The sequence below is a fragment of the Mustelus asterias genome, chromosome 12 (assembly GCF_964213995.1).
Source record: "Mustelus asterias chromosome 12, sMusAst1.hap1.1, whole genome shotgun sequence".
Classification (NCBI taxonomy): domain Eukaryota; kingdom Metazoa; phylum Chordata; class Chondrichthyes; order Carcharhiniformes; family Triakidae; genus Mustelus; species Mustelus asterias.
In genome coordinates this window covers 42,649,666-42,662,467 of record NC_135812.1, presented here as the reverse complement: position 1 = coordinate 42,662,467, position 12,802 = coordinate 42,649,666, and the positions used below count along the sequence as shown (strand labels likewise).

The 12,802-nt window shown below is 46.8% G+C and overlaps 1 protein-coding gene across 1 annotated transcript in view; it reads right to left on the bottom strand.

Annotated features, from left to right (window-relative positions):
- gtf2ird1 (GTF2I repeat domain containing 1) overlaps positions 1-6,969 on the bottom strand; it is a 214,130-nt gene extending 207,161 nt beyond the window's left edge. Inside the window, exon 1 of the mRNA XM_078226022.1 lies at positions 6,650-6,969. The gene's annotated coding sequence lies outside the window, so the exon portion shown is untranslated. The remainder of the gene's footprint in view (positions 1-6,649) is intronic.
- Positions 6,970-12,802: the final 5,833 nt, after the last annotated feature.

Genomic DNA, 12,802 nt, shown 5'->3' with positions numbered 1-12,802 from the left:
CTAAACCCCCCCACAAACCCCTCGCACACCTCCCATCACACACCACCCCCCTCACACACAAACACCCCCCCTCACCCACACCACACACCCCCTCACACACACACCCCCTCACACACACACCCCCTCACACACACACACCCCCTCACAACACCCCTCACACACACACCCCCTCACACACACACCCCTCACACACACACCCCCTCACACACACACCCCCTCACACACACACACCCCTCACACACACACCCCCTCACACACACACCCCCTCACACACACACACCCCCTCACACCCACACACCACCCCCTCACACACACACCCCCTCACACACACACCCCCCACACACACACCCCCCCTCACACACACACCCCCTCACACACACACCCCCTCACACACACACCCCCTCACACACACACCCCCTCACACACACACCCCCTCACACACACACCCCCTCACACACACACCCCCTCACACACACACCCCCTCACACACACACCCCCTCACACACACACCCCCTCACACACACACCCCTCACACACACACCCCCTCACACACACACCCCCTCACACACACACCCCCTCACACACACACCCCCTCACACACACACCCCCTCACACACACACCCCCCCTCACACACACACCCCTCACACACACACCCCCTCACACACACACCCCCCTCACACACCACACCCCCCTCACACACACACCCCCTCACACACACACCCCCTCACACACACACCCCCTCACACACCACCCCCTCACACACACACCCCCTCACACACACACCCCCTCACACACACACCCCCTCACACACACACCCCCTCACACACACACCCCCTCACACACACACCCCCTCACACCACACCCCTCACACACACACCCCTCACACACACACCCCCTCACACACACACCCCCTCACACACACACCCCCTCACACACACACCCCCTCACCACACACCCCCTCACACACACACCCCCTCACACACACACCCCCTCACACACACACCCCCTCACACACACCCCCTCACACACACACCCCCACACACACACACCCGCTCACACACCACACGCTCACACACGCACACGCTCACACACGCACACGCTCACACACGCACACGCTCACACACTCCCTCACATACGCACACACACACACTCCCTCACACACGCACACAGCCCCCCTCACACACACCCCCTCACACACACACATATTTGAATGACAAGGATGAAAAATCGCAATCCTAATTCCAGGACCTTTGTGTCCATGGCGACCAGTCTCCATCTCCTAGGAAACTAATCTCGTGGTATTTGAACAATGTAACTATGGTGTTTAATCTCTTGGAGACTGATCTTTTTATCTGCACACAACTCGTTCCATCATTACAGCCCCAAAATAGCAAAAAGCAAATCCAACCTCGAACTCTGCCCAAACCAGCATTTCATAACGACCAGGATTTGCTGAAAATTTAACAGCACAAAACATAAATAAAAATCGAGTGACTACACAACACAGAAGAAGCTAATGTGCAACTCTAAATACAGCAAATGTGTGTGTGTGGTTTTTCACAATGAATTAGCATCAGACTGCAGGGACCAGCTGGGCCCTTTAGTCGCTCCCACACACTTGTGATCCATTGATGCAACTCAAGAAACTCCACGTCCCTTTGCTCCCCGAGACTGAGGCAAACTGAAGTGATTTAGGGCAAGGATTAAAACATGTGCCAACTACAATGAGGTCCTTATGGGTGGGGACTGAGGCTGGGTTTGACTGCAACAGATTGTGTGAAAGGGAGATTAGATTGATACCTACACTGCTAAACTGGCCGGGCACCAATCGCACTGCTGCAGACAAGACTGGGCGCCTTTGTAAAGCAGATCATTCAGGCCCTCACTTTAGAATGGGTCTCTTCCAAAAAAAGGACACAATCCCTTTAAATCATTTCTGCTCAAAAATAAAATTCCACTCATTTCTTATTTACCCCCAAAGCCACACTTCAATTTTTATCCACAGAATTCCAAAACACAGGAAGTTTTTGACTAACTTTTGCCAGTATGGACTGTCGGTTCAAAAGCCTCTGTGCAACATTAACTTGGGTAACATGAAGAAAAGCTGTGCAAGCTTGATGGTGCTATACAGATTATCAGGGAGGGATAGAAGGCAGATTAGTCCCCACCGTTACCCACTGACTGAACAATACACAAACCCAAAAGTGACTCGCTATCCTGGCCAAGGGAGAGTCTGTTGACTCCTCTTTTGTCATTTCCAAATAATGTTACGTGGTCGATGAACAAGGCAAATAGGTTACTGTCAAAGTCAGTTCAAATCCCCCAGAGGTTGAAGCTGGACAGTGACCTGCGGTTGTACCTGGAGGACTGGGTACAACTCTGGTTAATGTGACAGGGAGGGTCAACAAGGATCCAGAGGCCATGTATTGGAGACTGATCCTCAGTATCAGACGGAGGAGCAGTGAGGAATAAAGCTGGACTTGAAGAGAGAATCTCAGAGAGGAATTTATCCAAGTACATCAGATATTTAATGGAGTAAGGGGGGAGAGGATAGAATTGTAATTCTGGGCCAAACAGCATTCTTCCTCTAAATGTTCCACAGGACTGACAGATCACTGAATACCTACAGTGCAGAACAAGGCCATTTGACCCATCAAGTCTGCACCGAATCTCTGACAGAACATCTTACCCTGGGCTCTCTTAACCACCCTATCCCCGTAATCTCATACATTTACCCCGCTAATCCTCCCTTACACATATTGTGACATGAAGGGGCTTAATGTATTATGGCCAATCCACCAAACTTGCACATCTTTGGACTGTGGGAGAAAACCGGAGTGCCCGGAGGAAACCCACGCAGACACGGGGAGAACGTGCAAACTTCACACAGACAGCGATCCAAGACCGGAATCGAACCCGGGTCCCTGGCGCTGTGAGACAGCGTGCCACCCATGAGCATACACCATGACAGAGAATTGTGTGTTTTAACAGAGGGAGGGCTCAAAACGATGAGAGAATATAAATTTGGAACGCTGTAATGCAGATCCCTGGAAGCGTACAGGCTGGGAAGGGAAATTCTGTGCCACAGCCACTTGAGATGTTGAAAGGATTGAGAGGTACAGAAGCTGTCCTCCCAAGCCTGGATCAGCATAGAGAATTCCAACCCTGCAGCGGAATACAAGTGAGTACAACCTGAGACTACCAGTGCTAAAACATCCCAGCCTCATCAGGATTCCCCCCTGCTACACATTCGCACTGGTGTCAAATACACCTCATCACATACTGGGTAGAGGGTCTGGGAGACTCGAGTAAAGATCACACCTGAATTACTGAACACACGGCATCAAGGGACAGGAGAACATCACGACAAGCAGATTCTGAGCACCCACTTTCTGCATTACAACTAAATAGCTGTTTAACATTTATCCCTGACAAGGTTTAACAAGATCATTTTACATAATGAGCTATTTGCTATGACTCAGCAATTCACACTTTTGCCTTGGAGTCAGAAAGCTACACGTTCAAGCCCCATCTCAGAACAGTACAGAGGGGGTGCTGCACTGTCGGTGGTACAGTTTTCTGGGCCAGTTGATCCGAGGTGCTCTAAAAGGTGGCCTTAAGAGATTTGATCTTTATTCTTTCATGGGTGTAAACATCGCCGGCAAGGCCAGGATTTGTTACCCATCCTTAATTGCCCCTTGAACTGAGCCGCTTCCTCAATCACTTCCATAGAATCCCTACAGTGCAGAAAGACGCCATTTGGCCCATCAAGTCTGCACCAACTCTCCGACAGAGCTTCTTACCTTGGCCAACGCCCAACCCTATCCCTGCAACCCCACACATTTACCCCATGATCCCCCTAACACTAGGGGGCAATTTAGCATGGCCAATGCACCAAACCTACACGTCTTTGGACTATGGGAGGAAACCAGAGCACCCAGAGGAAACCAACGAAGACACGGAGAGAACGTGTAAACTCTGCACAGACAGTGATCCGAGGCTGGAATTGAACCCGGGTCCCTGGAGCTGTGAGGCAGCAGTGCTAACCACTGTGCCACCATGCCGCCCATCTCAAAGGGATAGTTAAGAGTCAACCACATTGCTGTGGGTCTGGAGTCACAGGTAAGGGTGGCAGATTTCCTTCCTTAAAGGCATTACTGAACCAGAAAGGTTTTTATGACCATCGATAGTAGTTGCCATGGTCACCATTACAGAGACTGGCCTTTACCTCTAGATTTTATTGAATTTAAATTCCACCAGCTGCCATGGTGGAATTTGAACCCAGTGTCCTCAGCATCAGCCTGGGCCTTTGGATTACTGGTCCACTAGCATTGCCACTATGCCATCATCTCCTTCCCCCCCTCCTGTATTTCTAAGATGAATAGAAATGCAGGGAATCTGGTGAACTGGTGTGACGACAATAATCTCTCCCTCAATGTCAACAAAACGAAGGAGATAGTCATCGACCTCAGGAAGCGGAGTGGAGGACATGCCACTGTCTACATCAATGGGGATGGAGTAGAAATGGTTGAGAGGTTCAGGTTTTTAGGTGTCCAGATCACCAGCAACCTGTCCTGGTCCCCCCATGCCGACACTATAGTTAAGAAAGCCCACCAACACCTCTACTTTCTCAGAAGACTAAGGAAATTTGGTATGTCCACTACGACTCTCATCAACTTTTACAGATGCACCATAGAAAGCGTTCTTTCTGGTTGTATCATAGCTTGGTATGGCTCCTGCTCTGTCCAAGACTGCAAGAATCTATAAAAGGTCGTGAACGAAGTCCAGTCCATCACTCAAACCAACCTCCCTTCCACTGACTCTGTCTACACTTCCCACTGCCTCGGAAAAGCAGCCAGCATAATTAAGGACCCCACGCACCCCAGAAATGCTCTCTTCCACCTTCTTGCGTAGGGAAAATGATATAAAAGTCTGAGATCACGTACCAACCGACTTAAGAACAGATTCTTCCCTGCTGCTGTCAGACTTTTGAATGGACCTACCTCACATTAAGTTGATCTTTCTCTACACCCTAGCTATGACTATAACACTACATTCTGCACTCTCTCATTTCCTTCTCTATGTACGGTATGCCTTGTCTGTATAGTGCGCAAGAAACAATACTTTTCACTGTATACCAATACAAATGACAATAAATCAAATCAAAACATGGAGCTCTCTGGTGTCCTTGGCAACATTTATCTCCCAACTAACATCACTAAAACCAATGATCTGACACGTGTTCAAGAGGGAGCTGGATGTGGCCCTTGCGGCTAAAGGGATCAAGAGGTATGGAGAGAAAGCGGGAGTGGGATACTGAAAGTGCATGATCAGTCATGATCATATTGGATGGTGGTGCAGGCTCGAAGGGCTGAATGGCCTACTCCTGCACCTATTTTCTATGTTTCTATGTATTGCTTTGTGGACTCTTGCTGTGTACTTATTCACCGCTGTGATTCATACATTACAACAGTGACTACACTTAGAAATATTTCACTGGCTTTAAAGTATTTTCAGAACTTCCTGCAACCATTCGAGGCGCTATATAAAGACAAGTTATTTCAATTACAAATGCATCTGGTCACAGGTTAATTACTTTATTCATGGGCAAAAGGAAAGTGTGGTTCTAGGGGGAGTGCAGTGAAGGGGCATCACACAAACAGAGATGCTCAGTCACTGAGGGACAACCCAGCAATGATCTTACAAGCCAAGGCATCCTCTGCAAATACTGATAACCCCCATCCACAAGTATCTGCACCTTCTTGCAAATACTGGCACACTCCCAGAGACTTGGATTTGTTACCCCTGGGCAAAAACCCAATGAATAGCAAAGACTTGCCCGCGAGGTCCCCGGGCACACTCCCAGGGACCCCCTTAAATGCCACAGCAGCCACCAAGGGGGAGACAAGACAATCACTGCAGAAACTGTGGCTTTAAGAGCCAGCTATGATTATAACATCCAGGTCAACATAAAAAAAACCTCGAGAACCCGATGACCTTCAGGAACCCCTGGAGTTCACAATTAAAAAGAACTTCGGGGGGGGGGGGGGTGGACGGAGCACAACTAAAAACATGAACAGAACCAGCATCAGAAGGACGATTTAAAAAAAGAGGAACCCAGTCACAGATTAAAAGTGAAATCGAAACAGCAAAAAAGCAATAATACAGCGATTAGAATTCATAACAAGGTTAGCACAACCCAAGTTGGTGAAAGCCGGCACTTTGCAGCAGGAATGTTGAAAGTGGAAATTTGGGGCTGCTTTTGAGGGGGTGGGTGTTTAATATTCCACATCATTCACAAAAAGGGGGGGGGGGGGGGGAGTCTCGGCCTACGGACACTTGTCTGAGACACACACACAGCAAGGACCGCTGTACACAGGTCGGAGCTGTAACTACCAATGGTTGGAGGGAGGGAAGGAGGAAGAGGGTCTCGCATAGAGAGAAATGTCAGATTAATTAAAACAGTGGCATTTTCTATGAAAAAGAGCCCCCTCCCCTCCCCCTCCCCTGAAAAGACAAGTGTAAACCATTCTGCCTGTTCCCTGGCAGGCTGACCCAGCCAGTCACGTGTCGCCGCAGGATACAAAATGTATCTTTAAAAATAAATGCAACATTGTGACAAGTTGCTTGTTTCCTTTTTTTTGTTACCTTTAAATTTGGAGGACCCACCACAGCGTTGATTCTTCTTCCAAACCAAAACCTCTCACACACAACAAAAAAAACACACACAGGAGTTCCTTCTTTAAATAAAAAAATAAAAATAAAACTTCCCAACGTCCTAGTGTCTCCAATCCGGATTTAACAGATTGCCTTTTTCTTTTTGGATTTCTTTGTTGTTGTTGTTTGGAAATGTGCTGTTTTCTGATACAGGGTGGGGGGGAGAGAAAAATAATAACTGGGGTGTCTTTTTGTCCTGATTGCAGACTAGGCACTGAAGGAGGTTTGGCAGATTTTTTTTTGCTGGCTGTGCTGAGACTAGCCTTTGTTCTCTAATCCCAGTAAAGCAGAAACTCATTCGCCCCTGCTAATCCCAGCTCCAATCCTACATCCTCCTTCATTGGCTGTAATTTACATACGGATTAAGACACACACACACATCCCATTCTTTCGCCAAATTACGGCACCTTGAAATTGACAAGAGGCGCGTCAATTTCTTACATTGAAACACCCCCCCCCCCACTTCCCAAACAAAAAAATACTCAATTGTGAAATACATCGGCGAGATTGCTGATATTATGGAATTAGGGCGATTTTTCCTTTCTTTAATCCTTTTAATAAGGACTGATGTTAAAGTTGTGCCTTGCAAAGAATAATATTAGCCAGTTTTTGCCATAAAGTGGAGAGCTGCATTAAATAGCCATGTTGGTTAATCTGCAGGATTTAAAGATTCTGCAGGTTTTTTTTTCAATATGCCCTTCCTTCCAGGGTGTAGATTAGAGAGAGAGAGCATGTGATCCCTCCCACGGGTCTGATAGAAAGAGACAGATATACACACACAGCGTACCAAATGGCCGCCTGCAATGTTACGCTGCGTCTCTAGCTCATTATTCCGCCCCAGCTAAAGAGAAACACATACATACCTGCTACAAAGCATATTGTGCACACTCAACGGTAATCCCGAATCGCCGGCAGCTCAAATGCTCCGTTGCAAATATTAAATATCTAATACGTTTTGAATTTTTTTGATAATTCCAGGAGTTAACTTTTACAGAGTAGAGGCTGCGTATTTACAGCGCGGTAGCGGATAAGTAAACTGAACTCACCTCTCTGTTCCTCACTTCGGTAGCTTTTCAGTTAACTCGGAGTACTCAGCTTTGACCAAGGGTCATCCTGATTCGAAACGTTGGCTCTATTCTCTCTCCACAGATGCTGTCAGACCTGCTGAGTTTCTCCAGCATTTTCTGTTTTTTCCCTCTGAATACAGTCATGCTCGGACGTTTAGTAGCCATGACGTGGAGATGATTTTGATTTGATTTGATTTATTATTGTCACATGTGTTAGTATACAGTGAAAAGTATTGTTTCTTGCGCGCTATACAGACAAAGCATATCGTTAATAGAGAAGGAAAGGAGAGTGCAGAATGTAGTGTTACAGTCATAGCTAGGGCGTAGAGAAAGATCAACTCAATGCAAGGTAAGTCCATTCAAAAGTCTGACAACAGCAAGGAAGAAGCTGTTCTTGAAAAGGTTGGTACGTGACCTCAGACTTTTATATCTTTTTCCCGAAGAAAAGGTGAAAGAGAGAATATCTGGGGTGCGTGAGGTCCTTAATTATGCTGGCTGTTTTGCCGAGACAGCGGGAAGTGTGGACAGAGTTAATGGATGGGAGGCTGGTTTGCATGATGGATTGGGCTACATTCACGACCTTTTGTAGTTCCGAGCTTTCAGAACGCTGCTCCTTCATCAAGTGAGTCCTAAACCTGTTAGACTTTAACCTGGTGTTGTGAGATTTCTTACTGTGCCCACCCCAGTCCAACACCGGCTTCTGCAGTGCGGAAGAAGGACCATAAGATATCGGAGGAGAATTAGGCCATTCAGCCCAGTATGTTCATGGCTGAAATTTTTACTCAGTAGGAGAATGGAAGGTTATTGGGATACGGTGAGAAAGTGGAGTTAAGGATTACCATATCAGATCAGTCATGATCTCATTGAATGGTGGAGCAGATTCGATGGGCCGAATGGCCTAATTCTGCTCCTACCTCTCATGGTCTTTCTTCCGTACTACAGAGCATGCTGGTCATTTCTACCCAATGTCTCCTCAAAGGATAACCCCCTCATGTCAGGAATTAATCTAACGAATCTTCATGGTAACCCTCCTCCCAGGCAAATATGTCCTTTGGTAGATAACAATTGTGTAGGTATGGTGGGGGCAGGGGGGTGGCAGCAGGGGGGTGGCAGTGAGGGACTGGATGAGGCTAATTACTGGTGTTGGCAACTGTGATTAAATATATTCCTGGAGCTTTCATCACATGACTTGCCCCCCCCCCCCCCCCCCCCGCCCCCCTCCAGCCATCAGTCGGCCAACACATCCATCCTTGTGACGCACTGCCTTCCTACACCAATTGGAAAGCAAAAAGACTCATTAGCCAATTGGATGATGCTCCTGTCAACCACAAAGCCCCCACCCACACCACATCTCCACACCCCCACCCCACAGGCACATTTTCAACGATTTTGTATCTGGTAAAGAAAAAGGTTCAAACCTAATGTCAAGGAAAAATGTTAATGTCTGGATGACTTTTCTTCGTAAGAAGTTTAACAACACCAGGTTAAAGTCCAACAGGTTTATTTGGTAGCAAAAGCCACACAAGCTTTCGAGGCTCTAAGCCCCTTCTTCAGGTGAGTGGGAATTCTGTTCACAAACAGAGCTTATAAGACACAGACTCAATTTACATGAATAATGGTTGGAATGCGAATACTTACAACTAATCAAGTTGTTCTCTTCCTGTTGGGGAGCACTTCAGCGGTCACGGGCATTCGGCCTCTGATATTCGGGTAAGCGTTCTCCAAGGCGGCCTTCGCGACACACGACGGCGCAGAGTCGCTGAGCAGAAACTGATAGCCAAGTTCCGCACACACGAGGACGGCCTCAACCGGGATATTGGGTTCATGTCACACTATTTGTAACGCCCCACAGTTGCGTGGACCTGCAGAGTTTCACTGGCTGTCTTGTCTGGAGACAATACACATCTTTTTAGCCTGTCTTGATGCTCTCTCCACTCACGTTGTTTTGTTTCTTAAAGACTTGATTAGTTGTAAGTATTCGCATTCCAACCATTATTCATGTAAATTGAGTCTGTGTCTTATAAGTTCTGTTTGTGAACAGAATTCCCACTCACCTGAAGAAGGGGCTCAGAGCCTCGAAAGCTTGTGTGGCTTTTGCTACCAAATAAACCTGTTGGACTTTAACCTGGTGTTGTTAAACCTCTTACTGTGTTTACCCCAGTCCAACGCCGGCATCTCCACATCATGACTTTTCTTCAACAGTAATCGATCTTCAATTCGTGGAGACGTTAACCCAACCCTGGAGGGTTGACAACCCCGTAGGCTGAAATGTGGTGAAGTAAATAAACCGTGGGGAACATTGAAAGAAATAACTGAAAATGTACAACAGAAATAAATTCCACTACAAAACAAAAACTCTGTGACAAAAACCACCATCTGTGGTTTGCTAGTGAAGTTAAGGGTAGTATCAGATTAAAAGAAGAGGTTTGCAATAATAAGCTCGAGAATCAGGAGAGTTTTAGAAACCAGCAAAGGGCCACCAAAATAAACAGGGAAAATATATAATGAGAGTAAACTAGCCAGGATTATTGAAATGGATAGCTAAAGCAGTACAGAAAATGAGGAGAGTAACTAAAGTAAACATTTGGTCTCTTAGAAGTAGAGATAGGGGAAATTATCATTGGTAATAAGGAAATGGTAGAGATAGTGAACAAATATTTTGTGTCTGTCTTCACCGTAGTAGATATAAATTATATACCAGAAATAACAGGTAACCAAGAAGTTAATAAGAGTGAGTAACCTAAGGAAATTCATATCAGCAGCACAAAATTATTGGAGGATTTTAAGGGATTAAAATCCAACAAATCCCCAGGAACTGATGGCCCACATTCTAGGATTTTAACAGTGTCACATGGAGAGATAATGGATCCGCTAGTTATGATTCCTTACATTCTAGAATGGTTCCAGTGAATTGGATGTTAGAAAATACAACTCTACGCTACTCTTCACCAAAGGAAGGAGGGAGAAGATGGAATTACAGTCATTCTTAAATTGAAGCTGTTCATCTTGTACTCAACAGGACATTTCATAAGAATAATAATGTAAGGGAAATACAACAATTTATACTGTATGAGAAGAGAATACTGATTGATTGGTAAGTAGACTCTAATTGGCAGAACTGTTGCCATGGAGGATGTACCAGTCGATAATGACTGACAGATAACTGCCAAGCATTGTTTGAAATTTAAACCAGGCAGTTAGACCCTGATTGTCAGGGCATTGCCCTGAGGAGTGAGCCAGCAAATGGCCAATCAGGATCAATTGTTATTTTCCCCTTATACTGGTATTTTTGTGATGTGTTCTGATGAGTACAAAACAAAACGCTTCAATATGTCTCTTTCTTCAGCAATATTCATATTCTCTATTACCAAAAGACTATTTCATAAGAAAGTGTTATGATCCTAACTTGTTACAATCCCAGTTGGTGTTACTACTGGAAATAGAGGTCCCAGAATGGAATGCTGGCTCAGAAGACTATAACATTTTATGTATGATGTGGAGATGCCGGCCTTGGACTGGGGTGGGCACAGTAAGAAGTCTCACAACACCAGGTTAAAGTCTAACAGGTTTATTTGGCAGCACAAGCTTTCGGAGCGCTGCCCCTTCATCAGGTGAGCGAGAACTTGTGTTCACAAACAGGGCATACACAGACACAAACTCAATTTACAAGATAATGGTTGGAATGCGAGTTTTTACAGGTAATCAAGTCTTAAAGGTACAGACAATGTGAGTGGAGAGCGGGTTAAGCACAGGTTAAAGAGATGTGAACTGTCTTCACCCAGGACAGTTAGTGAGATTTTGCAAGCCCAGGCAAGCCGTAGGGGTTACAGATATTGTGACATGAACCCAAGATCCCGGTTTAGGCCGTCCTCATCTGTGTGGAACTTGGCTATCAGTTTCTGCTCAGCGATTCTGCGTTGTCGTGTGTCGTGAAGGCCGCCTTGGAGAACACTTACCCAAAGATCAGAGGCTGAATGCCTGAGACTGCTGAAGTGTTCCCTGACTGGAAGGGAACACTCCTGCCTGGTGATTTTAGAGCGGTGTTCATTCATCTGTTGTCGTAGCGTCTGCATGGTCTCCCCAATGTACCATGCCTCGGGACATCCTTTTCTGCAGCGTATCAGGTAGACAATGTTGGCCGAGTCGCAAGAGTATGCACCGTGTACCTGGTGGATGGCATTCTCACGTGAGGCATCCGTGTCGATGATCAGGCACGTCTTGCAGAGGTTGCTGTGGCAGGGTTGTGTGGTGTCGTGGTCACTGTTCTCCTGAAGGCTGGGTAGTTTGCTGCGGACAATGGTCTGTTTGAGGTTGTGTGGTTGTTTGAAGGCAAGAAGTGGGGGTGTGGGGATGGATCATTGACACGGACGCTTGTAACTTGGCCAACGTTGTCTACCTGATACGCTGCAGGATAGGATATCCCGAGGCATGGTACATTGGGGAGACTATGCAAACACTATGACAACGGATGAATGAACACCGCTCGACAATCGGCACGGTAGCACAGTGGTTAGCACTGCTGCTTCACAGCTCCAGGGACCTGGGTTCGATTCCCGGCTTGGGTCTCTGTCTGTGTGGAGTTTGCACATTCTCCTCGTGTCTGCGTGGGTTTCCTCCGGGAGCTCCGGTTTCCTCCCACAGTCCAAAGATGTGCGGGTTAGGTTGATTGGCCATGCTAAAAATGGCCCCTTAGTGTCCTGAGATGCGTAGGTTAGGGGAATTAGCGGGTAAATATGTAGGGATATGGAGTAGGGCATGGGTGGGATTGTGGTTGGTGCAGACTCGATGGGCCAAATGGCCTCTTTCTGCAGTGTAGGGTTTCTATGTTTCTAATCACCAGGCAGGAGTGTTCCCTTCCTGTCGGGGAACACTTCAGCAGTCACGGGCATTCAGCCTCTGATCTTCGGGTAAGCATTCTCCAAGGTGGCTTTCATGACACAAAGACAACGCAGAATCACCGATCAGAAACTGATAGCCAAGTTCCACACACATGAGGACGGCCTCAACCGGGATCTTG